The 27,527-nt window shown below is 43.1% G+C and overlaps 1 protein-coding gene across 1 annotated transcript in view; it reads left to right on the forward strand.

The window, feature by feature from the left end:
- Window positions 1-27,527, forward strand: part of LOC307183726 (uncharacterized protein) — a 675,341-nt gene that overhangs the window by 405,217 nt on the left and 242,597 nt on the right. The window contains exons 13-14 of the mRNA XM_079916659.1: window positions 14,979-18,534; window positions 18,704-18,825. The gene's annotated coding sequence lies outside the window, so the exon portion shown is untranslated. The remainder of the gene's footprint in view (window positions 1-14,978; window positions 18,535-18,703; window positions 18,826-27,527) is intronic.

Below are 27,527 nucleotides of genomic sequence, written 5' to 3' on the forward strand. Positions count from 1 at the left end.
CTGGAGCCTCAAGTTGTCTGTCACTAGAAATGAAAATGTGCGTGAGCAAACTCAAAAGTCAAGCCATGGTGGCAGCCTTCACTGCACCTGTGCCTTTAAGGCTGGCTTTCCTCCCAGTTCCCTGAGTGACTCCCTAAGACCTCTTTGGGCACTGCTTGCTCACCACCCCACTGAACCCTGCTGCTTCCCCCAAAATTGTAGTCTTTCCTTTCTCAGACTCCAGCAAGTCACCTTTTCTCTATCACTAAGTTCATATTTCACAGTTCTCTTACTCTTCTCATCTCAAGGCATTTTCCATTCCTCCATCACATCCTAAGAGGCCCATTGAGAGCATATTTACAACCCAAGAAGTGAGGTTAGAAGCGGTCACACAGGCTAGATGAAAGACCACTGGGTAGAGAGTAGACACTTGAGTCCTTGACCTAGACCTACGATGAATTCCTTTGGTAAAACTAAGCAAGTCCCCTTGCTAGTCCCTTAAAATTATCAAGATAAATGTTCTTTCAGAATCTCCTGCATGCAAATAACATGTTAGCAAACAGAGAGTCAATCAGGTTTCAGAAATTCACACTCTATTTGAAGCCCACATGTTGCCTGTAGATCTGAGGAGCCCTCTAACCTCAAATTTGCACATCCCACCTTTGAGCTCTAGACCTTTCTATTGCCAAATCCTAATGCCTCCATCCCTTCTTCTCTGAACGCTGATTCCTCCTGGTTCTTGTCAGCAGGTACTAATGTCTTACTTCTGCCTAATAACAAAGTTGCATTCAGTAGGGACCTTTAGTTCACTTCAGTGCAGCCTGCATTTGAGGTCCGTAAAGGCCACAGTGTGACCCTGGCCAATGAGAAAGATATTCTGAGACTAGTTTGGTAACACAGCAGGTATCAACAAGTGTTGGGTGAGCTGAACTGAATTGCGTGGTGTGTCTTTTAGTACCTTCCAAGTCAGTCTTTGGCTATTCCACCATCCTGCTGCAGATGGAAAGATAAGATATAGAACAAAACGCAGACTACGCCTAGACATCACCTCAGGAAGGCAACAAGCCCCTCCCTCTGATCAATGGAATCCGCGGCAAGGGAAAGCATTATAACATGTATTCTGCACCTACCACTTTCCAGAAAGTGCCAAGTGCTTTCCAGTGCTGATCGTGCTCAGCTTTCTAATAGGACAGACCATCCTGTGGATTCCAGTGATACCACTGATTCGCAGGTGAAGGTGAGGCTTTGACCTCTTATGTAGCAGTGGAGATCTCACAAAATCATCCGCTTCTCTCCCTCCTCCCTGTGCTGCTTTAGTTTGTTTATCCATCCGTCTATTGAAGGGCATCTTGTTTCCTGCTTTGTGCTTATGAATGAAGCTGCCGTAGATATTCATTTGCAGGCTTTTGTGTGGACATGCGATTTTTTTTTAAAACATCTTTATTGGAGTATAATTGCGTTACATCGTTGTGTTAGTTTCCGTTGTATAACAAAGTGAATCAACTATACATATACATATATCTCCATATCCCCTCCCTCTTGCATCTCCCTCCCACCCTCCCTATCCCATCCCTCTGGGTGGTCACAAAGTACGGAGCTGATCTCCCTGAGCTATGCAGCTGCTTCCCACTAGCTATCTGTTTTGCATTTGGTAGTGTATATATGTCAATGCCACTCTATCACTTCGTCCCAGCTTACCATTCCCCCTCCCTGTGTCCTCAAGTCCATTCTCTACATCTGTGTCTTTATTCCTGGCCTGTCCCTAGGTTCTTCAGAACCATTTTTTTTTTAACCCATATATATGTGTTAGCATACGGTATTCGTTTTTCTCTTTCTGACCTACTTCACTCTGTATGACAGACTCTGGGTCCATCCACCTCACTACAAATAACTCAATTTCATTTCTTTTTATGGCTGAGTAATATTCCATTGTATATATGTGCCACATCTTCTTTATCCATTCATCTGTCAATGGACACTTAGGTTGCTTCCATATCCTGGCAATTGTAAATAGAGCTGAAATGAACATTATGGTACATGACTCTTTTTGAACTACAGTTTTCTCAGGGTATATGCCTAGTAGTGGGATTGCTGGGTCATATGGTAGTTCTATTTTTAGCTTTTTAAGAAACCTCCATACTGTTCTCCATAGTGGCTGTATCAATTTACATTCCCACCAACAGTGCAAGAGGTTCCCTTTTCTCTGCACCCTCTCCAGCATTTATTGTTTGTAGATTTTTTGATGATGGCCATTCTGACCAGTGTGAGATGATATCTCATTGTAGTTTTGATTTGCATTACTCTAGTAATTAGTGATGTTGAGCATCCTTTCATGTGTTTGCTGGCAATCTATATATCTTCTTTGGAGAAATATCTATTTAGATCTTCTGCCCATTTTTGGATTGGATTGTTTGTTTTTTTGATATTGAGCTACATGAGCTGCTTGTATATTTTGGAGATTAATCCTTTGTCAGTTGCTTCATTTGCAAATATTTTCTCCCATTCTGAGGGTTGTCTTTTCGTCTTGTTTATGGTTTCCTTTGCTGTGCAAAAGATTTTAAGTTTCTTAGGTCCCACTTGCTTCTTTTTGTTTTTATTTCCATTTTTCTAGGAGGTGAGTCAAAAAGAATCTTGCTGTGATTTATGTCATAGAGTGTTCTGCCTATGTTTTCCTCTGATAGTTTTATAGTGTCTGGCCTTACATTTAGGTCTCTAATCCATTTTGAGTTTATTTTTGTGTATGGTGTTAAGGAATGTTCTAATTTCATTCTTTTACATGCAGCTGTCCAGTTTTCCCAGCACCACTTATTGAAGAGGCTGTCTTTTCTCCATTTATATTCTTGCCTCCTTTATGAAAAATAAGGAGACCATATGTTCATGGGTTTATCTCTGGGCTTTCTATCCTGTTCCATTGATCTATATTTCTGTTTTAGTGCCAGTACCATACTGTCTTCATTACTGTAGCTTTGTAGTATAGTCTGAAGTCAGGGAGCCTGATTCCTCCAGCTCCATTTTTCTTTCTCAAGATTGCTTTGGCTATTCAGGGTCTTTTGTGTTTCCATACAAATTGTGAAATTTTTTGTTCTAGTTCTGTGAAAAATTCCATGATAGTTTGATAGGGATTGCATTGAAACAGTAGATTGGGTAGTATAGTCATTTTCACAATGTTGATTTTTCCAATCCAAGAACATGGTACATCGCTCCATCTGTTTGTATCATCGTTAACATCTTACATCAGTGTCTCATAGTTTTATGCATACAGGTCTTTTGTCTCCTTAGGTAGGTTTATTCCTAGGTATTTAGTTCTTTTTGTTGTAATGGTAAGTGGGAGTGTTTCCTTAATTTCTCTTTCAGATTTTTCATCATTAGTGTACAGGAATGCAAGAGATTTCTGTGCATTAATTTTATATCCTACTACTTTACCAAATGCATTGATTAGCTCTGGTAGTTTTCTGGTAGCATCTTTAGGATTCTCTATGTATAGTGTCACGTCATCTGCAAACAGTGACAGTTTTACCTCTTCTTTTCCGATTTGGATTCCTTTTATTTCTTTTTCATCTCTGATGGTTGTGACTAAAACTTCCAGAGTTATGTTGAGTAATAGTGGTGAGAGTGGGCAACCTTGTCTTATACCTGATCTTAGTGGAAATGGTTTCAGTTCTTCACCATTGAGAACGATGTTGGCTGTGGGTTTGGGATATATGGCCTTTATTAGGTTGAGGTAAGTTCCGACTATGCCTACTTTCTAGAGGTTTTTTTTAAATCATAAATTTGTGTTGAATTTTGTTGAAAGCTTTTTCTACATCTATTGAGATGATCATATGGTTTTTATCCTTCATCTTGTTAATATGCTGTGTCACATTGATTGATTTGCGTATATTGAAGAATCCTTGCATTCCTGGGATAAACCCCACTTGATCGTGGTGTATGATCCTTTTAATGTGCTGTTGGATTCTGTTTGCTTGTATTTTGTTAAGGAGTTTTGCATCCATTTTCATCAGAGATATCAGTGTGTAGTTTTCCTTCTTTGTGACATCTTTGTCTGGTTTTGGTATCAGGGTGATGGTGGCCTCGTAAAATGAGTTTGGGAGTGTTCCTCCCTGTGCTGTATTTCGGAAGAGTTTGAGAAGGATAGGTGTTAGCTCTTCGCTAAATGTTTGATAGAATTTGCCTGTGATGCCATCTGGTCCTGGGCTTTTGTTTGTTGGAAGATTTTTTTTTTTTTTTTTTTTTTTTGTTGTTTGAAGATTTTTAATCACCGTTTCAATTTCAGTGCTTGTGACTGGTCTGTTTATATTTTCTATTTCTTCCTGATTCAGTCTTGGAAGGTCATGCTTTTCTTAGAATGTGTTCATTTCTTCCAGGTTGTCCATTTTATTGGCTTATAATTGCTGTAGTAATCTCTCATGATCCTTTGTATTTCTGCAGTGTCAGTTGTTACTTCTTTTTCATTTCTAATTTTATTGATTTCAGTTTTCTCCCTTTTTTTCTTGATGAGTCTGGCTAATGGTTTCTCAATTTTGTTTATCTTCTCAAAGAACCAGCTTTTAGTTTCATTGATCTTTGCTATTGTTTCCTTCATCTCTTTTTCATTTATTTCTGATCTGATCTTTATGATTTCTTTCCTTCTTCTAACTTTGGGGTTTTTTTTTGTTCTTCTTTCTCTAATTGCTTTAGGTGTAAGGTTAAGTTGTTTATTTAAGATGTTTCTTGTTTCTTGAGGTAGGATTGTATTTCTATAAACTTCTCTCTTAGAACTGCTTTTGCTGCATCCCATAGTTTTTGGATCGTCGAGTTTTCATTGTCATTTGTTTCTAGGTATTTTTTGATTTCCTCTTTGATTTCTTCAGTGATCTCTTGGTTATTTAGTAGTGTATTGTTTAGCCTCCATGTGTTTGTATTTTTTACAGTTCTTTTCCTGTAATTGATATCTAGTCTCATAGCATTGTGGTCAGAAGAGATACTTGATACGATTTCAATTTTCTTAAATTTACCAAGGCTTGATTTGTGACCCAAGGTATGATCTATCCTGGAGAATGTTCCATGAGCACTTGAGAAGAAAGTGTATTCTGTTGCTTTTGGATGGAATGTGCTATAAATATCTATTAAGTCCATTTTGTTTAATGTGTCATTTAAAGCTTGTGTTTTCTTACTTATTTTCATTTTTGTTGATTTGTCCATTGGTGAAAGTGGGGTGTTAAAGTCCCTTACTGTTATTGTGTTACTGTCAATTTCCCCTTTATGGCTGTTAGCATTTGTCTTATGTATTGCGGTGCTCCTATGTTGGGTGCGTAAATATTTACAATTGTTATGTCTTCTTCTTGGATTGATGTAGTGTCCTTCTTTGTCTCTTGTAATAGTCTTTATTTTGAAGTCTGTTTTGTCTGATATGAGAATTGCTACTCTAGCTTTCTTTTGATTTCCATTTGCATGGAATATCTTTTTCCATACCCTCACTTTCAGTCTGTATGTGTCCCTAGGTCTGAAGTGGGTCTCTTGTAGACAGCATATATGGATCTTCTTTTTATATCCATTCAACGAGTCTGTGTCTTTTGGTTGGAACATTTAATCCATTTGCTTTTAAGGTAATTTTCTATATGTATGTTCCTATTACCATTTTCTTAATTCTTTTGGGTTTGTTATTATAGGTCTTTTCCTTCTCTTGTGTTTCCTGCCTAGAGAAGTTCCTTTAGCATTTGTTGCAAAGCTGGTTGGTGGTGCTGAATTCTCTTAGCTTTTGCTTGTCTGTAAAGATTTTAATTTCTGCATCATATCTGAATGAGATCCTTGCTGGGTAGAGTAATCTTGGTTGTAGGTTTTTCCCTTTCATCACTTTAAATATGTCCTGCCAGTCCCTTCTGGCTTGCAGAATTTCTGCTGGAAGATCAGCTGCTAACCTTATGGGGATTCCCTTGTATGTTATTTGTTGCTTTTCCCTTGCTGCTTTTAATATGTTTTCTTTGTATTTAATTTTTGATCATTTGATTAATATGTGTCTTAAGGTGTTTCTCCTTGGATTTATCCTGTATGGGACTCTCTGTGCTTCCTGGATTTCATTGACTATTTCCTTTCCCATATTAGGGAAGTTTTCAACTGTAATCTCTTCAAGTATTTTCTCAGTCCCTTTCTTTTTCTCTTCTTCTTCTGGGACCCTTATAATTTGAATGTTAGTGCCTTTAATGTTGTCCCAGAGGTCTCTGAAACTGTCCTCAATTCTTTTCATTCTTTTTTCTTTTTTCTGCTCTGCAGTAGTTATTTCCACTATTTTATCTTCCAGGTCACTTATCTGTTCTTCTGCCTCAGTTATTCTGCTATTGATTCCTTCTCGAGAATTTTTAATTTCATTTATTGTGTTGTTCATCATTGTTTGTTTGCTCTTTAGTTCCTTGTTAAACATTTCTTGTATTTTCTCCTTTCTATTTCCAAGATTTTGGATCATCTTTACTATCATTTCTCTGAATTCTTTTTCAGGTAGGCTGCCTATTTCCTCTTCATTTGTTTCGTCTGGTGGGTTTTTACCTTGCTCCTTCATCTGCTGTGTATTTCTCTGTCTTCTCATTTTGCTTAACTTACTGTGTTTGGGGTCTCTTTTTTGCAGGCTGCAGGCCTGTAGTTTCTGTTGTTTTTGATGTCTGCCCCCAGTGGTTATGTTTGTTTCAGTGGGTTCTGTAGGATTCCTGGTGGAGGGGACTGGTGCCTATGTTCTGGTGGATGAGGCTGGACCTTGTCTTTCTTATGGGCAGGACTGAATCCGCTGGTGTGTTTTGGGGTGTCTGTGAACTTATTATGATTTTAGGCAGCCTCTCTGCTAATGGATGGGGTTGTGTTCCTGTCTTACTAGTTGTTTGGCATGGGGTGTCTGGCACTGGAGCTTGCTGGTCATTGAGTGGAGCTCAGTCTTAGCGTTGAGACAGAGATCTCTCGGGGAGCTCTCACCGCTTGATATTACGTGGGGCTGGGAGGTCTCTGGTGGTCAATGTCTTGAACTCGGCCGTTCCACCTCTGAGGCTCAGGCCTAACACCCGGCCAGAGCTCCAAGACCCTGTCAGCCACACGGCTCAGAAGAAAAGGGAGAAAAAAGAAAGAAAGAAAATAATAAAATAAAATAAAGTTATTAAAATTAAAAAATATAGTTTTAAAATAAAAAATTTTAAAAGTACTAAAAAAAAAAGTAGAGAGCAACCAAACCAATAAACAAATCCACCAATAATAACAAGTGCTAAAAACTAAACTAAGATAAACATGTAAATCAGGAACTAGTCAGTCGCATATAGCAAATCCCAAATCTACAGTTGCTCCCAAAGTCCACCGCCTCAATTTTGGGATGATTCATTGTCCCTTCAGGTATTCCACAGATGCAGGGTACATCAAGTTGATTGTGGAGATTTAATCTACTACTTCTGAGGTACAGGGAGAAAATTCCTTTTCTCTTCTTTGTTCACACAGCTCTTGGGGTTCAGCTTTGGTTTTGGCCCCGCCTCTGCATGTAGGTTACCGTGTGGTGTCTGTTCTTCATCCAGACAGGAAGGGGTTAAAGGTTAGGGGGCGCTCGCTCACTCAGGCCGGGGAGAGGGATGGGTACAGAATGCAGGGCAAGCCTGCGGTGGCAGAGGCCAGCGTGCAACAGCCTGAGGTGCGCCATGCGTTCTCCCAGGGAAGTTGTCCCTGGATCATGGGACCCTGGCAGTGGTGGGCTGCACAGGCTGCTGGGAGGGGAGGTGTGGATAGTGACCTGTGCTTGCACATAGGCTTATTGGTAGCCACAGCAGCAGCATTAGCATTTCGTGCCTGTCTCTGGTGGTCCACGCTAATAGCCATGGCTCGCGCCCCTCTCTGAAGCTCGTTTAGGAGGTGCTCTGAATCTCCTCTCCTCGCGCACCCCGAAACAACGGTCTGTTGCCTCTTAGGCAGTTCCAGACTTTTGCCCAGACTCCCTCCCAGCTAGCTGTGGTGCACTAGCCCCCTTCAGGCTGTGTTTATGCAGCCAACACCAGTCCTCTCCCTGGGATCTGACCTCTGAAGCACAAGCCTCAGCTTCCAGCCCCCACCTGCCCCAGTGGGTGAGCAGACAAGCCTCTCAGGCTGGTGAGTGCTGGTCGGCACCGATCCTCTGTGCGGAAATCTCTCTGCTTTGCCCTCTGCACCTCTGTTGCTGCACTCTCCTCCGTGGCTCTAAAGTTTCCGCCCCACACCCCATCTCCGCCAGTGAAGGGGCTTCCTGGTGTGTTGAAACATTTCCTCCTTCACAGCTCCCTCCCAGAGGTGCAGGTCCCATCCCTATTCTTTTGTCTCTGTTTTTTCTTTTTTCTTTTGCCCTACCCAGGTACGTGGCGAGTTTCTTGCCTTTTGGGAAGTCTGAGGTCTTCTGCCAGCATTCAGTACGTGTTCTCTAAGAGTTGTTCCACATGTAGATGTATTTTTGATGTATTTGTGGAAAGGAAGGTGATCTCCATGTCTTACCCCTCCGCCATCTTGAAGGTCCTCCTCCTGTGGACATGCGTGTTGAACTCAGTTGAGTAAGTACCTAGGAACATGATGATTATTGATTCTTATGTTTAGTTTTGTAAGAAGCTGCCAAAGTGCCTTCCCAAGTGGCTGTACCATTTGTATTCCCACCAACACTGAATGCATTCCTGTTGCTCCTGACTAGCATTCGGTGCTGTCAGTTTTTTGGATTTTAGCCATTCTATTAGGTGTGTAGTGATACTTCAGTATTGTTTTCATTTGCAATTCCCTTGTGACATATGGTGTTGAGCATCTTTTCTTATGCCTATTTTTTAAGTTGAAGTATAGTTCAGTTACAGTGTTGTGTTAGTTTCAGGTGTACAGTAACGTAATTCAGTTGTTTTTTTTTTTTTTTTTTAACATCTTTATTGGGGTATAATTACTTTACAATGGTGTGTTAGTTTCTGCTTTATAACAAAGTGAATCAGTTATACATATACATATGTTCCCATATCTCTTCCCTCAATTCAGTTTTATATATATATTTTTTTCAGACTTTTTTCCATTATAGGTTATTACAAGATATTGAATATAGTTCCCTGGCTATAGTTCCCTCGTCCTTGTTGTTTATCTACTTTATATACAGTAGCGTGTATCTGTTAATCCATACTCCTAATTTACCCCTCCCCCTGCTTCCCTTTGGTAACCATAAGTTTGTTTTCTGTGTCTGCGAGTCTGTTTTGTAAATAAGTTCATTTGTATCATATTTTTTAGATTCCACATATAAGTGATATCATAGATATTTTTAATCTGTCTCACTTACTTCACTTAGTATGATAATCTCTAGGTCCATCCACATTGCTGCAGATGGCATTATATCATTTTTTATGGCTGAGTAATATTCCATATATGTGTGTGTGTATATATATATATATATATATATGTGTGTGTGTGTATGTGTGTGTACACACACACATACACACACACACACACACACACACACACACCCCACATCTTCTTTATCCACTCATCTGTTGATGGACACTTAGGTTATTTCCATGTCTTGGCTATTGTAAATAGTGCTGCTATGAACATTGCAGTGCATGTATCTTTTTCAATTAGAGTTTTTGCCTTTTCTGGATACAAGCCCAGGAGTGGGATTGCTGGACCATATGGTAGCTCTATTTTTATTTTTTTAAGGAACCTCCATACTGTTCTCCATAGTGGCTGCACCGATTTACGTTCCCACCAACAGTGTAGGAGGGTTCCCTTTTCTCCACACGCTCTCCAGCATTTGTCATTTATAGAATTTTTGATGATGGCCATTCTGGCTGGGGTGAGATGATACCTCGTTGCAGTTTTGATTTGCATTTCTCTGATAATTGGCGATGTTGAGCATCATTTCATGTGCCTGTTGGCCACCTGTAAGTCTTCTTTGGAGAGGTGCCTATTTAAGTCTTCTGCCCATTTTTTTATTGGGGTTTTGTATATTTTGGAAATTAAGCCCTGGTCTGTTGCATCATTTGCAAGCATTTTCTCCCATTCCGTAGGTTGTCTTTTTCTTTTGTTTATGGTTTCATTTGATGTGCAAAAGCTTTTAAGTTTGATTAGATCCCATTTATTTATTTTTGCTTTTATTTCTATTGCCTTGGGAGACTCACCTAAGAAAACATTGCTATGATTTATGTCAGAGAATGTTTTGCTTATGTTCTCTTCTAGGAGTTTTATAGTGTGATGTCTTATATTTAAGTCTTTAAGCCAGTTTGAGTTTATTTTTGTGTATGGTATGAGGGTGTGTTCTAACTTCGTTGATTTACAAGAGGCTGTCCAGCTTTCCCAGCACCACTTGCTGAAGAGACTGTCTTTTTCCCATTTTATATTCTTGCCTCCTTTGTTGAAGATTAATTAACTTTAGGTGTGTGGGTTTATTTCTGGACTCTCTATTCTGTTCCATTTATATGTTCTGTTCTGATTTATGTGTCCATTTTTCTACCAATACCATGCTGTTTTGATTACTGTAGCTTTGTAGTATTGTCTGAAGTCTGAAAGGTTATGCCTCCAGCTTTGTTCTGTTTCCTCAAGATTGCTTTGGCAATTCTGGGTCTGTTTTGATTCCATATAAATTTTAGGATTATTTGTTCTAGTTCTGTGAAAGATATCATGGGTTTCCTATGCCTATTTGCATCTTCTTTGGTAAGGTGTCTGTTCAGATATTTTGTTTGTTTTTCCATTGGATTATTTGTGTTCATAATGGTGAGTTTTAAGAGTTTTTTATATATTTTGGACTCAAGTCCTTTATCAGAAGTGTTTTGCTAAATATTTTCTGTCAGTCATTGGGTCCTCTATATGATTATTGCATGATTCTAACTAAATAACATTATGGAAAAGTTCAAACTACAGAGATGGAAAACAGATCAGTGGTTACCAGGAGTTGGAGGAAGGCAGATGGATGAATAGTTTATGCACAGGGCCTTTTTAGTGTGGTAAAACTATTCTGTAGGATACTTGTGATGGTTAATTTTATGTATCAACTTGACTAGGCTATGGGGTGCCCAGATATTTGGCCAAATATTATTCTGTGTGTGTCTGTGAAGATGCTTTGGATGGGATGAACAATTGAGTTGGGTAGACTGAGTAAAGCAGATGCCTTCCCTTATATGGGTGGGCCTCTGCCAATCAGTTGAAGACCTGAGTATAACAAAAAGGCCGATCCTCCCTTGAGTAAGAGGGAATTTGCTCCTGTCTGACTGCCTTGGACTAGGACATCAGTTTTTTCCTGTCTTTAGACTGACACTGAAACATCAGCTCTTGAGTCTTGAACCTGGAGGCCTTTGGACTCAGACTGGAACAATACAATCAACTTTTCTGAGTCTCAGCCTTGCTGGCTGAAGATATTGGGATTTGTTGGCCTCCATAATTGCATGAGCCAACTTCTTATTTTAAGTATGTATGTATATATAAAATAACATTTTAATTAAGTAATATTTAATATTAATAATTAAATATTTAATATTAATATAATATTTAATATTATAATTAAAATATATTTTATTGGTTCTGTTGAACCTATACCTATATATCTCTTCCTGGTTCTGTTGAACCCTGAGTCATACAATACTATAATGGTGGGTACATGCTATCATGCATATAGAACTGTACAACACAAAGACTGAATCATGATATAAACTAGTTCACAGTATAAAGTATTTCATAATAATGTGTCAGTATGTGTTAATTACTTATAACAAATGCATCACATTCATCCAAGATGTTAATAGGGAAACTGTGTGGAAGGGAGAGGGCGGATATGGGAACTCTATACTATCTGCTCAATTTTTTTATGAATCTATAACTGTTCTAAAACATAAAGCCCATTAATTAAAAGAAAGGAGAGTATGCAGATCTTGGTGGTATTTGAGGGAAGTAAGACTGACACGCAGTGGATTTATGGTTGCTGCTGTGAGACGCCAGAAGCAAACTGATAGTTAATTCGGAGAGTAAGTGTTTAAGTAGAGGTGGCCAGGTGCAATGCAGTGCTTCCCAGGAATTTCCAGATGAATTGGTTGGTGATGGTGGAGCTGGTAGTGGAAGTTGTGAGTTTACTATTACATGTGGGTTTGGCATCTGAACCAATTTAAAGTAAAAGTTAAAGGATTAGGTGACTTAAATGGTATTGTGTAACCCCTCAGTCTATCTGCAAGTTTGGAAATGACAGGTAGGTACCCCATCACCAAAAAGAAAAGTAGATTAAGCACACTGAATTCAGATGGTGGTGCAAAATATTTCTTGACTTCCCCCCGATTCACTTGCAGTATAAATAAAGTCTGCGTTGGAGGGCTATCCAGGGAACTCCTTTCTCCCTGTGTTCTCCAGTCACCCTGCCCTTGAGTCTTTCTGTCTTTATATCCTGTCGAGCCAAGGCTCAGTTCTCTCCTCAGGACCTTCATCTGCATCCAGGAGGAGGGCTGCAAATGTTCCGTGGTCACCCGGAGCCTCCTCTTGGCCATCTGCGGTGGGTCTTCAGATGCTGCAGTGTGGATGCCTCTTGGGACTTGGGATACTTTCAGCAAAGCCTCAGTCTCTCTGCACTGTCTTATCACAGATACCCTCTTCACTAGGGAGGAGAAGGGGCGGGAAGGAAGACATGAGGATGGAAGGAAACCCTGTCTTGCCGCGTTAGGTAATATTATTATTATCATTATAATTGGTATTGCTGGCACCTAGAACTGTCTGCTGCTTGACTGCTTTTCTGTCTCTGCTCCAGACCCTGGATATCCCAACACTAAACCCTTTTTTTCCTTTGAAGTAGCATGAGTGAGCCTCTGGCCAGGACATCAGCTGTTCTCCAAACCCCCTGATCTTCACACTGGGGCAGGGGCTGCTTATGCTGCAGGAGATGAGAAAGAAGCACCATCCAGGTGCAGTTGTGTCCACAGGAGGCAAGAAAAATGGAGAGTTTGATACCCAACATGTCCGATGTCATCTTTTAATGAGAAATACATAAGGAAGAAGGCAGCTCTGACAGGCCCCTGCAGGGAAGGACCTGGCTGATGGCATGCGGTGTAATTGTTAGGAGCATGCGCAGAACTGACTTGGCAGCTCTGACTGCTGCTGCATCTCTCATCTCCCCCTGCTCCTGCCGTTTCTGCTCCATTCCCAGGCCGAAGGTTAGCCCCCTTCATGAGCAGAGGTCTGGCCAAAAGGCTGGGGCCAGCCCGCCCTTCCAGCATCCCATTTAGACACACCAACCTTGCACATCAAAGGAGGATGAGCAATTTCACTTTCTGCCCTGAAGGCCAAAATAAACAGATGTTGTAATGCTAGCCCTTAGGGAGAGAGGGCAGAATCAGGAGCCTTTTAATCCATTTCCTCCATATCAACATTTCAGATCCAGAGGGTCGGACGCCTTTGTTCATAAAAGGTCACAAGAAGAGCATGTTGACTCCAGTAAGCAGTCTCCTGGGTCAGACCATTCCGGAAGGGTCTGTCTTTGGAGCCATACCACACAATGGCAAGAAACACAGAAAGGGCAAAGAGTTCTCACAGCTCAAAATTCTTTGTCTAATTATCCAGTGCCCACTGTGCTCCGCCAGAATGGGTTCTGAGCTCTGGTCCTGTTTCTATCTCATACCTGGTAGGTGAGTCCACTCTCTGGGCCCTCAGTTTCCTCATTCTGCAAAGTGTGAGGATGGACTGCACCAGCACAACCACCTACAACTCTGGGTACACTTTGGAAGAACCCGGCAAGCTTTTTTTTTTTTTTTAATTGGAGTATAGTTGATTTACAATGTTGTGCTGGTTTCAGGTGTACAGCAAAGTGAATCTGTTATACATATACATATGTCCACTCTTCTTTAGATTCTTTTCCCATTTAGGCCCCCTCAGAATATTGAGTAGAGTTCCCTATGCTATACAGTTAGTCCTTGTTAGTTAATCTATTTTATATATAGTTGTGTATATATGTCAATCCCAGTCTTCCAATTTATTCTTACCCCCCTCACCCCCTGGTAACCATAAGTTTATTTTCTACATCTGTAACTCTATTTCTGTTTTGTAGACAAGTTCATTTGTACCCCTTTTTTTTAGATCCCACGTATAAGTGATATCATATATTTGTCTTTCTCTCTCTGACTTACTTCACTCAGTACGACAATCTCTAGGTCCATCCATGTTGCTGCATATGGAATTATTTCGTTCTTTTTTATGGTTGAGTAATATTCCATTGTATATATGTACCTCATCTTCTTTATCCATTCCTCTCTTGATGGACATTTAGGTTGCTTCCATGTCCTGGCTATTGTAAATAGTGCTGCAATGAACATTGGGGTGCATGTATCTTTTCTAATTATGGTTTTCTCCAGATATGTGAGTGGGCTTTTTATTTTTGGCTTAATGGACACAGATTCCTGGGTCCAATGCCAGGCTTGCTATGTAAAGATGTCTAGGGCTGTGGCCTAGACCCTTGCATATTTAATAAGCTTCCCTGGAGATGCTGAGGCAGCCAGCTGGGTACTCAGAAAAAAACATGCTTCGCAGCCACTGAACTAAATGATCCTAAGGGCTCTTTCTCAGATGATTATTTTTAAATATTTAACTATATTTTAATAACATAAAATATAGGCACTTTTCAGAAAAGTGGAGAAAATAGAATTTTTCAATGATAATCATTCTACCAGGCAGAGATCTCTATGTCATTATTTGTCCTTATACAGAGTTTTCTTGGTTTTTCACTTTTGTTGGTTTGCATACTTATAACCACACTACAGATACAAATCTGCATCTTGCTTTTTCTTTTAACATTACCTTATAAACATTTTCCCATGTTTTATCTATGTTTTGTAACTAACATTTTTAAAAGTAAATGACATAATCTGAGCGCATGGTCCCTGGCTTACTTTCTCACTCCCTTCTACTTGGAATTTTCAGCTCCATGAATTTGAATCACTTGCTCTGTTGCAGAGCTCCTCCTCTGAGGGATATGAGAGCACTGGGTGGGCTGTCTACCCTCCTTCCCTGGCTTAGCAGAAACCTGACAACCCGTGTCCTGCCCACAGAGTGCCCTACTTTGGCATTTGTGCCAGATGAGGACCAATTCACTGAGTCGGATGCTGCTGAGTGAAACCAGCGTGGATGCCTCTGCATTGCGCTGTGACTCCTCTCCTGAGAATCCTGTATCATTGCTGCTGATGGAACAAGTTAATGGAGAAACTGATGGATCTGACCCAGAAAACATCACCTGATCGCTCCCAGTCAGTTTTCATTTGCTATGGTCTGTTTGAGCACTTAAGGGCTGCAGCGAACTTCAGTCTTAATTGGTGCAATCTCAGGTTTGGGAAGCTCATTCATCGACCCAATCGTGAGCCCCCTCAGACTAAGTAACAAGCAGAAAACTCAGGGCTAGGCTTTGGGCAGAGAGGATGCTTAGTATCTGGTGGCTCAGGGCATCACTGTTCTCAGTAAGCTTCTCTTCATAGACGCCAGAAGCCAGAGAATCCAGCTACACCACACGTTATTCAAGCAGGAAGCTGAGACTTTTCCTGGGGAAGGGACCTATTTAGGGTCTCACAGTGAGTATGTGGCAGAGCCTGTAAGCAGGATTGGCTGCCTGCCCTTGACACCAGGCTGAGGTGCTGATACAAGGTGTCTGTGCCTGCTCCTCCTTCAGGATGCCCCAAGAGCTCAGGTTGGCTTTGTCCCTCCACCATATTCCCCAGCCAACTACTTTGCCTCGAGCCCATGTCAGTATAATGTCCTCATGGTCCTTGCCTTCCCTTCTCTTCCCTTCCCTTCCCTTCTTTGCTTCTTCCCTCCCTCCCTCCCTTCCTCTTTTCCTTCCACAAGGTTTGTTTTGTTTTGTTTTGTTTTCTTTTTTTACGCGGGCCTCTCACTGTTGTGGCCTCTCCCGTTGCGGAGCACAGGCTCAGGACGCGCAGGCTTAGCGGCCATGGCTCACGGGCCCAGCCGCTCCGCGGCATGTGGGATCTTCCCGGACCGGGGCACGAACCCGCGTCCCCTGCATCGGCAGGCAGACTCCCAACCACTGTGCCACCAGGGAAGCCCCACAAAGTTTTTTGAATGTTAAGCAAATGTCAAGTACTGTACTGGAGATTCTGTAGGTTCACCAGCTGTTGGGAGTGACAGACTGGTTCACCTGTAAGGCAGTTTCACCCCCAGTGTGATAAAGACTGTGATGGGGCTGTGGAAGCATAGGGAAGGTCACCGACCCCAGACTTTAGAGGGGAGGGGCTTCCTGGAGCAGGCGACCTCTAAGTCAAATCCTGAAGACTGCGTGGGAATGAGCAGAGAGAAGTGTGAAGATGATCATTCACTCTTGGGGCTACGTGTAAGAAAGCACATGACCCACGTGCGGGAGTGCAAGTCATTCTGCATTTAGGGCCCACAGGGTTTGGAGTGATGGAACATGACCTTCTGTGCGAGCGGTGTGCCGTATGCCACTGGTGGAGCCTTGTAAGCAGTAGGTTTCCACTCCAACAGGGGAGAGCTATGGCTCTGTGTGCTTGGGGAAGCGGAGGGGTCTACCTGAGTCCTGAGAGGGAAGGAAGTCTCCTTTGGTTGAGTAACACTGAAGGCTTCTGTAAAGTGCAGAGGTGACCAGGAAGAGGCTGTCGTATTCAGCAGTTCTCACTGGCTGACCTTGCCGCTCTTCCTGTGCTTAATTAGGCGGGCACCCAGCCAGGCGCTGAAGTGATAGAACCTAGGAGTGATGGGCTTTGTGGGGAAGAATCAGATAATTCTGGAGGAGAACTTGCCCAGGTGGGACACCACTGTGAAGGTCCCCAGGCAGCTGGGCAGGGAGTCAGCACGAGCAGAAGACGCCCGCAGCAAGGACTAACTGAGAAAGGGAGCTGAGAGGACCAGCTTTGCCTTGTCTTGTATCAGCTCTATCCTGAAAGCTGACAGCATCCTTAACTCTGGGCTCAGAGCATCTAGTTTGTTTAAAAGCCAGTGCCATGGGTTTTCTTTCTCATAGCATCTAATTTATTAAAACTCAAGCACCATGGACAAGTCTTTTTTTGTTTGTTTGTTTTATCATGACAAATGGTGGTCTAAGCCTTTTATAGGAGTAATCTTCTACTTGAGGAGTTCGGATTTCAGTCTTTATAAAATCATCTTCACTTGAGGCATGGGCTAATTCTGGATGATCTCAGCTCTCACTGCCCTCCAAAAATCAGATCTCTGGACATTATTAGTTTTTGCTTTTAAATCTACATTTGTTAACTAAACATCTCATAGAGTCATTTCGTAGGCATGCGGTCCAGCTGGTGTCTGTTCTCAGGATAACTTGGGAACAGTTAAGAGACAGGCAGCCCAGAATAAACAGGAAGAAGAGAAGAGACCTGCAGTTACTGAGTGGCTCTTTCATGAATTCTATTTAATCTTCCCCACAAGTCTGGGAGATAGGTTTATTTATCCAATTTTCTGGTAGGGAAACTGACATTCAAAAGGGGCTAATGTAGCCTGAGGAGCTGGGGTGAGCGGAAAGCTAAGATGAACCCACTGAACCTTGCCCTTGTATAAAATAATTCCTTTCCCTTGAATGTAGACAGAACCTGTGGATGTGATGGGTCAGAACTGTCCTAATTAGGTTATGTTATGTGACAAAAGGACTGTGCATATGTAATTAAGATTACTTATCAGCTGACTTTGAGTTAATCAGAAGGGAAAACATGCAGGGGGGCCTGACAAATCACATGACCCTTTAAATCTGTGTGGAGAGGTCAGAGACAGAGGAAGTCAGAGATTGGAAGAACGAGAGAGGCTAGACATGGAGGACACTCTCCATTGCTGGCTGTGAAGCTGGAGAAGGCCATGTGAGAAGGAACACAGGTAGCCTTAGGGGTTGACACATTCCCCGCTGACAGCCAACAATAGAATGGGGCCGCCATCCTACAACCTCAAGGAACTGAATTCTGCCAACAACCACTTGCGCTTGAAAGCCCTGAGCCCCAGAAAAGAACTCAACTCAGCTGACACCTGGACTGCCACCCTGTGAAGCTTTGAGCAGAGAACCCAGCTCAGCTGTGTCCGGACTCCTGGCCCACAGAAGCCAGGAGATAATAAACAGCTGTTGTTTAAAACCACCTAGCTTGTGTTAATTGGTTGCACAGCCATAGAAAACGAATAGAGAAGGTGATGGACCAGAATTTAAAGCCAAGGCTGTTAGGACTAAGGCCGGGCTTGTCCCACTGCAGCAGCTACCTCCTCTGCCCTCTACTCCATCGCGGGGAGAAAGTGAGAAGGGCTTATTGGACAATTAAACTCTACAAGTGTTCACTGAGAGGCTTTAGGTGCATAGCCCTGGATTAGGCAGTGGGTTTATAAGATGATTAAGACTCAACAGCATCCCTCAAGGGGCTCACTGTGTAGCATGAAAGACAAACAAGAGGCAGATGGTGGAAGTGATGTGGGAGAGCCTATGGCAGACAAGCAGCAATGCACTGTCAGAGTTGGACTCAGAGAAGGCTCCAAAGGAAAGGACGCTTTGAGCTTGGACTTGAAGACTGTTGGAGGCCACAGCAGACAAAGTGGGAAGTGCATACGTGAAACATGTCAAAGCCAACTGCACACCAAGTGAAACAAAGCAGAAAGGTGAGGTTATCACAAGGGTTTCAGTCCACAAGCCAGGAAACTCAAGGCTGCAAGAGGCAATGAGTTCTGAATTGTTCACAGACTAAGGGATTTTCAAGGGGTAAATGCCAAAGTTCATGCTTTTTCAGCTGATTGGTCACCTGGTGGTCTTCTTCCTTATTTGCATCAGGTAGCTGAGTCGGGGGAACAAGGAAGTCCAGAGATGGTGTGGACAGACTTGGCGTTTGGGGATCGGCTGGCTTCCTCTGCTGATCTCTGAGAAGAGCTGTAAATTCCTACAACTTATGTTAGGTAAGGCTGAGTTTCATTTTCTTAACGTGCCTGCGTTGGTCTACCGCATTTTGTCCCTGACATAGTGACTTCATTTTAGTTTGGTTCTACAAAGGGTGACAAGATGGGCAAAAGCAGAGACAGGACACACAATCTATATAAATTCTAATAAGCGGTCCGTGGTGTCTGGACCGTCAGGTGTGTGCAGGGCAGGTGGGGGCTGTAGCTGGGAGTGTGGGTTAGACCAGAGAGGGGCCTTTCATCCTGTGATACAGCATTCTGGCCATTTCCTCTAGGCGGTTAGAATAATTTCTCTGCCAGCCCTGCCTGCCCAGAGATCTCATAAAAATCAAAAGGCAATTTACTAGATGACATTCTAGACTGCCTTAATATGCATTCAATATCAAAATCTACGGCCTCAAATGACTGCCATTTCTTTGGTCAACTCCTTTTCACTTAATTTAATCCGGGATTCATTCCACAAACATTTCCTGTGCAGCAACTCTCGCTGGACACTGTGTGGGCCCCGGGGGCACAGCAGGGAACCGCAGGAGGCCCTCCCCTCAGGGAGCTGCCCTGACCAAGCCTGTGGCGGGGGTGAAGGAGGAGTGACAAGGATTAAGAAAGTGTGTCCAGAAGGAGAAGGGAATTTGATTCCTGGGAAGTGAGGGAAGGAAGAGGCCAGAAAGCATCAAAGGCTTCCTTTTCCAAAACACTCTGGAATTCTCTATGCTCCGAGAACCTGTTGCTTCTGAGGAATAGCTGTCAAGCTTCGGCTGGAAAGTTTATACAGGTTACCAGAACCAGTTCAGAGCTGGCGACTGAGTGCAGCCTCATTGGACGCTCAGGGCTGAATTACCGCGAATTCTTTGCCTTCATTGCATAATGCCTTCTTTTCTTTGTTAAAATTTGACATAATGATATCATAGGCAACAAAATATTTCAAGGGGCATTTTGGAAAGGATTATGTTTTTTTTTTTTTTTTCTACAGCAGATTTCTCTTTCCTAGTCTCAAGTTTAAAGTTTTTCAGTCTGTTGTAAAAGGAGTAAAAAATTGGGGTAGGTGGATAGAATTGTTTTGTGTCCTGACTGTAGTGGTGGTGGTTTCATGAGTGTCTTAGCTCGGGCTGCCATAACAAAATACCGTGGATTGGGCAGCGTAAACAACAGAAATTTACTTTCTCACAGTTCTGGAGGCTGGAAGTCTGAGATCAGGGTGCCAGTTACGGTCAGGTTCTGGTGTGTGCTCTCTTCCTGGCTTGTAGATGGTCACCTTCCCACTGTGTGCTTGCATGTCAGAGGGAGAGAGAGGAAGAGAGAGGCAGAGACACAGAGAGTGAGAGACGGAGGCAGAGAGACAGACCAAGACAGAGAGACAGAGACAGAGAGAGACAGAGACACACAGAGAGAGACAGAAACACAGAGAGAGACAGAGAGAAACAGCTAGAGAGAAAGAGAGGGACTGAGACAGAGAGATGCAGAGAGACAGAGAGAGAGAGACAAGTAGAGCAAATAAAGAGAGACAAATAGAGACAGAGACAGAGAGATACAAAGAGAGACAGACAGAGAGATGAAGAGAGAAAGACAGAAGGAAAAAGAGAGAGTACTCTGCTGTCTCTTTCTTTTCTTATAAGGAGAATAATCTTATTGTGTCAGGTACTTCATTTAACCTTAATTATCTCCTTGTAGGCCTCATCTCCAAATACAGCCACATTGAGGGGTTAGGGCTTCAACATATGAATTTTGGGTGGACACAATTCAGTCCATAGCAGTCGCTGTATAAATCTGTCAAAACTCATCAATTCCTGTGCTTTAATTAAGTACAGTTTATTGTAGATAAACTAAACCTCCATGAAGTTGTTTTAAAATGTATATATAGAAGAAGAAGCTGGAAACAACCGGAACGTGGCCTTTTAGATTTAATACAGACCGTAAATGTCAAGTTAGTCCTTGCTCTAGGATTGAATGACTGAGTCGCTTGCTATTCAGGAGAATTGGAGCAGGAGCCCCCCACTTCCCCGAACCGCCATCCCCTAGGCTTGCACCTGCCCCTCTGTGACAGAGGACAGGACTGGATGCTGCCTTTGGGCCCACTGAGCACAAGCTGGTTCCTCTTCTTCCTCAGGCAGCATTGGGCACTGGTAACCCCCTGCCCCTCACTTGGCTTGGGAGCTCTCAGAACCTAGATGAAAGACCGACCTGCCCCTGCTTTTGAGGAGCAGGTCCATTTTCCACCTATCTTTGAGCATAAGGTATTTCCAAAGGGCCCTGGAAGAGCTGTGCAGTGGATGAAGGGTCTCAACCAGTGCTGTCCCCACTACACCAGGACACCCACCAAGGCTGATCCCTTCTAGAGGGTGTCATGCTCCAGCATTTTCTGCCCTTTCTGGGGATCCCCTCATGACACATGCTCTCTGTCTCAGGATCTGCAGACTCAGTGTTCAGATAATGTACTGGTGGACGGTAATGGCTTGCATGACCCAGGGTTGCCTCTGAAGGTAACAGAAGCATTCTGGAGACAGCGTCTGAACCCCAAAGGGTCTTGATGCTTTTTTCTACCCCTGTCTGAACTCTAGCCCATCTCCCCTACCATGTCAGGGGGATTCTTCTAAAATGCTAAATGGATCACACACTTGGCTGATTATAGCTTTTTATTATTCATTCCTTTATCCTTCCAGAAATTATATAGCAAGTTTCTGTTGTTCTCAGCATTGGGCATACAGGAGTGAATAAGACATAGTTCCTACCCTCTAGAAAATCACTGTCTAGCAAAGGCAGATAGACTTGTGAATAGATAAATGTCACAAAGGGCTGTAGGTGCTTTGGAAGAACTGAATATGGGATTTAGCAGAGCCCAAAGGAGGGAGATGTCATTTCTTCCTGGGAAGCAAGAGGGTGTCAAGTAAGGAAAGCTTCAAAGAAAGAGTGACCCCGAGCAAGCTTTTGAAATGAGAGAGTCAAGACATTTGTAAAGAGGAAACTGCATGGAGCAAAGGCATGAAGCAGTGTGTAGACATACTTATCCCCATTTTACTTATAAACGTTGAGGCTCAGACAGGTTAAAAGTTTGCTTATAACTGTACTGTTCAAATTGCTAGAAAGAGCTTCTACCACACATTGTTATAGGGGCTAGGAATACAGCGGAAAACAAATTCAAATGCAAGTACAGGGCTCTCTCCACCACTTAACACTGCAACTCATCTTTTCAAGTTAACAATTCTATCAAGCATCCCTCCTATGCACAAGGCACATTGGGGAACCTGGAAATGAGCTCTGCAATGCTGCCCTCAGAATATAAATGTTATATAGGAAAGGACATGATATACAGACATAAATAATTATGTGGTCCTTTCAACTTTGTAATTTTATCTTGAAAAAAAAATCATTGTTTTGTTTTATTTTCCTGATGCCAAAGTGCAAACATTACAACAAAACAAAAGTATTATTGCCCTGGTACTTAGCACTTGACCAAGGTTTCAATTAATATGTTCTTATGAACAAAATAAAATGAGCTCTGACCCAAAGGCAATTGGGGACTGTTCTATTTGTACTCACACTTAGGCCATGTAACATGAGTTGCCATTCTAAGAAAGGTCAGTCTTTGTAGTTAAGCTGTTGGGTCTGCCATGTAGACTCCTTGTCCTATCTCCTGGAGGGACCTCCGAATCCATAAATGAGAATCAATACTCAATCTACTTTAATGCCGAGAAGCTTTTCGCATGGGTGCTTGAGCATCTATTTCTGGCTGTCAGAGGGAAAAGCAATGATTAGATCCAGACAGATAATGTCACCATCCCCCACATGACACTTGGGTGTTAAGTGAAGGTGAATCATGTCACCTCAACTCAAGTCTTTACGTTCCCCTAGGCCCTCCTGGCCTGGGCCAGTGGCATCCAGGATTAATGACGTCCTGGACCATAGCACAAGAAACTTGAACATCACTTCTCTGTATGGGAGAGAGGGCAGGAGACTGAGAATGATTCTTGCTCACTGAAGCCCACCCAAAAGTGCCACCCCCATCCGAATCCCCAAGTAACCAACAAGACTTCTGGAAGCCCTACCTGACCCTACAAGGGATTTAGGTCCCAAATTCCAAAAAGATATGCATATAAAACATAGGGCATCGGGCTTCCCTGGTGGCGCAGTGGTTGAGAGTCCACCTGCCGATGCAGGGGACACGGGTTCGTGCCCCGGTCCGGGAAGATCCCACGTGCTGCGGAGCGGCTGGGCCTGTGAGCCATTGCCACTGAGCCTGCGCGTCCGGAGCCTGTGCTCCACAACAGGAGAGGCCACAACAGTGAGAGGCCCGCGTACCAAAAAAAAAAAAAAATGGGGCATCAAGGGTAGGTTCTGTTAGAGTTTTTTCAGGGCCAAGAGGTCCAGGAACACTGCCTGCCCATAATGTATTACTTTCCGTATGAATCCCCAAGAGAAGTAATGTACAGGACAAAGGTAAAAGACAGGCTCAGTTTAGTGTTAGCTGGGCCTTTGACCCTGAACCCCAATATAAGAATGACAGTAAATTAGACTGGGCCACATTAGTTGTGCCCACTCTCTAACCCTGGGCCCGTGGCAGACATCACTCATCAATAATGGTACTCTACTATAGCTCCCACACTTAGCCTCAGACTTCTTTTCAATAGAAAGTTTCAAGAAGCCATTCCTAATTCATAAAATTAGTACAAAGATTAAGCCCTTTTGCTTTTTTTTTTTTCTAATTTGGACCAGAAGATGAGTGAAACTGCTCTGTACTGTCCCTGTCTTGCTGCTTCCTGCTAGGATCTCCTGCTGTTCTAAGCTTGGCTGCGTACCCACAGATTTCATGCTATTAAGAAGGACGTCGCATTCTTGGATTTGGGTCACTGAAGCCCTGCCATGTATCTCCTCTCCTTCCTTAGCTCCTACCAGCCAATGATAAGAGAGCGTTGTTTTCTATTGATCTTCCTCCATTTGTGTTTTTCCCTCATTCTGAGTTGAGTCACAGCCCTCTGCTTGGGTTGTACTTTTTTCGTCCTCTCCCTGCCAGCTCATATTCTCTACTGGTTTTCATAAAAAGCATATCTTGGAAAGTTTAAACAAAGTCATTTAAACTTTCTCTTTCATTGTTAATAACACAGAGAGTCTTATGTGCCAAATGAGCTGGTACCTCTGACTCCAGTGTCTCTTAATTTATAACTGAAAATGCTGTCACCCGCTGTCTCGGGGGTGTTTTATGTCCCACTGTCTCATGTTGTCTCTGAGGCTCTTCTTAAATAGTATTACTCTCAGTGAAGCCTGAAACCTTCCTGTCTCTTTTAGAAAACTTTCTCTGCTTGATCTTATCTTCCCTTGGCTTCCCAGCCTGGGCCTAAATCTCCCTTTAGTGCACTTGCACAAAGGCAGGGGAAGATGCTAGTGCATAGGCATAAGTGGCCTCAGTTACTCATAAGCCCAAAGGCTCTTAAGAATTGATAATTTCTTAGTTTCTTAATAATTTCTGCTTCCTATAGAGGATGGAATTCAAATCTGTGTTTCCCTCTAACTCCATTGATTTCACTCTCAGGGAGGTATTAATCTGATTGTTCAGATTCCAATAAGTGACAAGTCTTAAGGGCATAAACAAGCCCTAGTGGACAGACACATTCTCTTTGATTTCATCCCCCTTTTAGCTGGTGCATGTCTATTTTGCCTGATAATAATAAGATTCTCAAGACTTGGGTGCGGGAGCAGTGGTAGGTGGGGAATAGGCAGAATGTCCTCGTGGCATCTTTTATCTAAAATTACTTCAGTTCAACTCAGTCCTCACAAATGTCCAGAGACAAAAAGTATCGTCACTGTCCTTTATCAGGACTGTTAAAATAACTCTTCAGATGTCTCTAATTCTCCAGCCTTGTCTTCTTCTGATCCATCCTGCATCCTGAAGCCATGATGATTTTATGCAATGTGAATCTGATCATATCTCTGCACTTGGAAGGAGGAAACACATTCAGAGCTCAGGAACAAGGACCAGAAAGTGATCTTGCTTAAGGAAGAGTGGCCCCTGCATGCCCACAAGTCATGGCTTATTAGAGAATTCAGGTTCTGATAAAGGGCTGCATATACCTCAGCCTCTCCAGGGAAGGCTATTATGGTGAGAAGAAAAATGAAAAGGAACTAGAAAACAATTTTTAAAAGTTTAAAAATCTAAGGGTTTTGCAAAATAGGCAAACCCTTGTAGGATGCTACATTCTGATTTTTTTTTAGTAAGTGCGTATGGGGTCTCCTCCCAAGCAGAGAATTCTGGGTCTACTTTATTTTTTTTAAATTATTATTTATTTATTTATTTATTTTGGCTGTGCTGGGTCTCCGTTTCTGTGCGAGGGCCCTCTCCAGTTGTGGTGAGTGGGGGCCACTCTTCATCGCGGTGCGCGGGCCTCTCACTGTCGCGGCCTCTCTTGTTGCAGAGCACAGGCTCCAGACACGCAGGCTCAGTAGTTGTGGCTCACGGGCCTAGTTGCTCTGTGGCATGTGGGATCTTCCCAGACCAGGGCTCGAACCCGTGTCCCCTGCACTGGCAGGCAGACCCCCAACCACTGCGCCACCAGGGAAGCCCTTGGGTCTACTTTTATATAGGATTATGGGGCTGTAGGCCCCAGCAGTGCAGGCTGGCCTGTTCCCATTTCTGGGTGAAGCCAAAAGCACAGCTTGGCTTCCCTTTTTCCCCTTCCAGGACTCTGGGGCTGATTAAGAAGCAACTCAGATGTACCCAGGTGGGAAGGAGCCTCTGTTCCTTAGCAGTTCGTTTGGAAGCAGTCGCAGCCAGCTGTCAGGAGTGAGGCAGGAGAAGCCAATGTGGGGAGCTGGGGTCCGGTGTAGGGGAGTGTGGCCAGTGTCAGACTTGGGAGTGTGAAATGAGGCCAAGCTGGGGCAGGGAGGATGGAGGGGCTGGAGTCTGAGGCTGGGTCAGCTCTTCAGGAGACATCTAATCGGAGCAGTGTGTGAAAATTGGAATTTGGAGTCAGATTCAAGGGCAAACAGAGCTTGTTAGAATGGCAGGACCAGCCTTCAGATCAAATCCTTGGCCAGCTGAAAATAAAAATCACTTCTGGGGATAAGAGACCAGAGAGGCCAAGCCTGTCTGCAATCTCCCCACTGTTCTGAGAGTTTCTACCACCTCTGGTCTTAAAGGCACAGTCATCCAAAACTAGTGTTTGCTACAGGTTGAGGTACCAGCCCCCATTATGCAATCAGGACATCAGTGTTGTTTGGGGAACCCAGGGTTGTCCACATCTTAGCAGAGGAAGAAAACCTGTGATCATTACCTTGTTGTGTGGGGCTGACTATTCGTTAGTTTGTGGTACAGGCATAAGCTGGACAGCCCAGCCCTTCTTTGGGTCATAGGCATATATATTGGCAAGTGCCTTTTATTTCAAAACATTTTAAATTTTCTGTGATGAATTTTGAAATAGTTGTTCATCCTGAGGCATCGTAAAGCTAAAACTGAAAGCCACAAACATGGTAGCTTTGCTATGAACCAGTGCCACATGCCATCTCTTACCTTCCTCCTGTTCTCTGTAAGTACTTACTGAGCACCTCTCTGTGCCAGGATGCCCTTCCCCCAGTGGAGCACACACTCTATGCTTCTCAAAACACACTGGCAATCTCTGCTCAGTCTCCCACCTCTCCAAAGACCTAGAGTGCTGACTGATTTTTTCATACTCATTTTCTAAGTTAAGAGCAAAAGCCATAAAATGGCCTTATTCTTTTTTAAGTCAAAACAGTGGTCAAAAAGAAGATAAACCATTTGCATAACTCAGGAATGCTGGATAAGCGTCACGTTTAGATTTTTTTTTTCTCTCCATGATGTCTCTTTGCCTGGAGGAGAACTTTCAAACAATTCTCACATTAAATTATATGTAATTCAACAGGAAAAAGTGGTGGGCAGTCTAGCCTCCCACTGGGTGCTCTGACTTATCATTTTAATGGCCTTGATTTGAAATGCCCTGTACCTGACCTTGAACGTCCATAGAAGGGATGCTCTGATCCGTCAGTGTTTGCAGCCTAACCTTCATCAGATGATCATATAGGAAATCCCCATTTCGGATGCTGGGACTGTCGAGGGTGTTGATTAAAGGAATAAGTGTCTTCATTTTGTGCAAATATCCTGAAGTATCCGTTCCTAGCCCTGTGCCATCGCCTGCAAGGAGCATCATGAGGCTGAGGCCAGGTGCTACTCAACCCTGCTTGCCTCCCTGATCTTCACTGAGTGCTCACAGCATGCTGAGTGCAGCGTCATTCAGGCCAGCAATCATCCCCTCTGAGAACCACCTGCAGCCCCACACCAGTGGTTTTTTGCTGGGAGGCAACTGGTACACTGGGAAGAGTAGTTTTGGGCAACAGAATCACTCAGAATGGAATCCTACTGCTGATATACTTGCTAGATGTGTGGCTTTAGACACAAGACACTGTGTTAGAAAGAAGAAATGAGATGACAAAAAGAACGCCCCTGTCGTAAAACGGAATTTGAAAACCGTGAATGTGTGTAACGGTAGCTTTGAGGATAAAAAGAACGGGGCCCTACCCTACGCAGCCTCTTTGCTTCCTTCTTTTCTCCACTAGCACTTCCTGAGCGCCTCTCAGTGCCCAAAGCTGAGCTAAATGCTAAGGGTGCAGCTGTCACCAAGAAAAACATGACCTTTACCCCAGAGCCGATACCTGGAGGCAAGTGTCTCACAAATCATTCTGCCCCTCCCTTGTTTTGGTCT

The sequence above is a fragment of the Stenella coeruleoalba genome (assembly GCF_951394435.1).
Source record: "Stenella coeruleoalba genome assembly, chromosome: 3".
Lineage (NCBI taxonomy): Eukaryota > Metazoa > Chordata > Mammalia > Artiodactyla > Delphinidae > Stenella > Stenella coeruleoalba.